Below are 3468 nucleotides of genomic sequence, written 5' to 3'. Positions count from 1 at the left end.
CTCTTGTGTGCCTAGTTTAGCTCCTTGCACAGAGAAGAGGCTCAGTCCTTGCTGAATGAAGACGCTTTGGTTAGTGTGTGTGAGCAAAAGTGTCAATATTCACCAAAATGCCTTCATGCATCAAAGACTGAGCGCTCCACTATGGAGAGGTGGAGGCAGGGGGTGTGCAGCAGATTGAATCCTGGCATCAGAGTCAGGAGGGCTTGAGTTCAAGCCCTGTCTGTGACACATCTTGTTTGTATAACCATAGGCAAGTCTCTTAAGGGATCTGTAAGATTCCAGGCTATTGAGAGATGGTAATCTGTACCCTTGAAGGGAGTTTCCACAGCAGGGACATACACTGATGAAATCCTAGACCTTGACGCTATGCCCAGATCTGCTCTTTCATGAAAACCATGCTAGTTCACCTTCAACATTGCTTAATATAAACAGAGGTGTTAGTACTACTGCATTTCTCACCTTGTGCCCTGAATCCTATCTTCTCCTGTTTCCCCAAGGCCCTTGCCTCTCCAAACATCCCTTCTCTTCCCCTAATTTATTTAAAATAAAAGTCATTGCAATTCCAAAGAACTCATGATGGAAAATGCCATCCACCTCCAGAGAAAGAATTGAGGGAATCTGGATACAGATTGAAGCAGATTATTTTCACTTTTTCTTTCATGTTTTTTTCTTTTGGTCTGTGTTTTCTTTCACAACATGACTAATACGGAAATATATTCTGCATGATTGCACATGTATAATCGATATCAAATTTCTTACCATCTTTGGGAGAGGGGAGGTGAGGAGGGAGAGAGGAAGAAAATTTGGAACTCAAAAAAATTTTTTTAAATGTTAAAAATTGTCTTTATATGTAATTGAGAAAAAAATAAAATATATTTAAAAAATGAAATAAACATCATTGACATATTTTGTTCTAACGCCACTTACATTTCAATGAGTTATCAATGAGTTATCAAATGGCTCATTGCTTAGGTTCTGATGGCTTAGAATGAGTATAAATAGCAATTGTTTTCTGTTCTGGCTAGAAACTCTGAGGGTCTTCTCCTCTCAAAATGACACTTTTGTGATGGCAAATCGGGCCATCTTTTGTCTCAATTCTTATCTAGCCCTTAGTCATTGAATGGGTGTTGCCTCAGACAAACTGAGACCTGGGAAAGATCCTAATTTAGAAAGTCCAAGGTCACCCACTGCATCCTAGGACGTCGCTAGGCTAGTCGTCGCCTTGACTTTTGTCTTACCACTAGACTTGGACGGCTCTGGAGGAGAGTGAGGCTGATGACTTTGCATAGCTCTGCCTCGCTTAAATGCAATTCACTGGCAAGTCAAGACATAACCTTCATGAAGTCATTGGTCCTCTTGGAGACCAAAGGACGAACGACAACAGAGGAAATAACATATGCACCATGCATTGCAAAATAGAAAGTGCTAACTAAACACCAGCCAGCACATTTCCCAATATATTCCCTTCCCCGACTCCTCCCAGAGAGCCATCCCACAGAATGGGATGGGGAGGATGTCCAGCAAAATTAGCCGGCATATTGCCAAAGTCTGACATATATGCCGTGTTCCATATCCACAGTCCTCCATTTCCGAAAAGAAGGGGTTCTCCCTTAATTTTCCATCTGTCCTTAACCATTGGCCCCTCCCCTAGTACTCAGAAACATGCTCAGATGTCCCCACCATTAATAAACCCTCACTAGACTCTACCATTCCCTTCATTTATTACCCTATAATTTCTCCTCCCTTTTATAGCCAAACTCTTAGAAAAAGTTGTCTACACTTGGCCTCCACTTCTTTTCTCCATTTTCAGCTCCTTAACAACCTGGCTTCCGATTTCATCCTTCAGCTGTTACCAGTGATTCCTTAATTGCCAAATCCAATGCCCTTTGCAGAACTGGACACTTGGCATCTCTTTCTGCTAGACAATCTCTCTTCCTTGGGCTTTCATGACCCAGCTTTCTCCTTGTTCTCTTCTTCTTTCACTCCTTGGTCTCCTTTATCAGGTCATTCCAACCCCAAACAGTGGATGTGCCCCGATGGTACCCACCAGCAATCTTTTAATTGCCAAATCCAATGGTCTTTTCTCAGTCTGGGTCCTTCTTGACCTTTCTGCAGCATTGGACACCGTTGCTCACCCTTCATCTTAGATATTCACTTTTTCTGGGTTTTCATGGCATTCTCCTGCTTCTCTTCCTATCTGGTTAGTCCTTGTCACTCTTTTTGCAGTCCTCTGGGTATGTCCCCCTAGGCTCTGTCCTGGGACCTCTTCTTTTCTTGACACACTCTCTTTTTTTTTTTTTAAGATTCATTAATTTATTTATTTTTAGTTTTCAACTTTCACTTCCACAAGATTTTGAATTTCAAATTTTTTCTCCATCTCTTCCCTCCCCCAACCCCAAGACAGCATGCCTTCTGAATACCCTTTCCCCTAATCTGCCCTCCCTTTTCTCATCCCCTTCTTCTTCTATTTTCCTCTTGACACTCTCTTTATTGATGAACTCATTGGCTCCCTTGGATTCAGTTATTATCTCCCTATGCAGACAACTCCCAGAGTCATCTACCTAGCCCTACGCTGAACCCCAGCCTCACACCATCTTTTAGACATGCCTTTTAGACATCTCCAACTCAACATGTCCAAAGAACAGCATGCTGGACACACACACACCTTCCCCTTTCTAGTCTTCTATTACAGATAGGGATGGAGACTATGTCTGTGATTTCACTAATATAGGGAATTCCTAGGTGAGGAAACTCCCTCTACTGATGCAGAGAACACTCAGCAACTTAAATTCTGGGAAAACTGTCTAAAGCAGTAGAAAGTTTAAGTGATTGGTCCAAGGTCACATAGCAATCTTCTACTAGAAAAGTAAAATTAGTTCTTTATCTTAGAAATATATATATATATATAATAAATATATATGTATGTAATATTTAGTATTAACATTCATGATGTTTAATTTACACTTCATATAGTCTGATTATACAGTGTAACTGGGTTATGTTTTATGGGGAAAATAAAATCTGTCATAGATTTTGAATTTTCAGCTAGGGTGTGGCAGCCCAATTACTTTTTGCATTGCTACTTTGGGGTTCTTTTGGAAAATGTGTTGGAGGGATTATCACTATTTCATGTCAACATGTGATATGTTTCTTTTGAGAGCTGCAGAAAGAGGGCGCTCTGGAGATCAAAGCGACTCTATAGGAATTCAACTTTTCAACAATTCAATTGTGGCTTGGAGCGTGCCAAGCAAAGGTCATCTGCATTCCATAGCACCGGGCACACAGAAAGTGGGCCATAATTGCTAAGTTGTCACAAACCTCTTACCTTTGTTTGATCTCAGCAGCTCAGGCCCTTTCCTCTCACCTTCACCCATCTTCTGGTGCCAGGCATGACAAGAGCAAAGATGAAGATGAGATCTGAGGGTGGTGTTTATTAATATTATCTTATTTGCCCCCTCACCAAAGGTA

This window comes from Vombatus ursinus, unplaced genomic scaffold, assembly GCF_900497805.2.
Source record: "Vombatus ursinus unplaced genomic scaffold, bare-nosed wombat genome assembly UNPS02014808.1, whole genome shotgun sequence".
Taxonomy (NCBI): domain Eukaryota; kingdom Metazoa; phylum Chordata; class Mammalia; order Diprotodontia; family Vombatidae; genus Vombatus; species Vombatus ursinus.
This window is presented reverse-complemented; position numbering follows the sequence as displayed.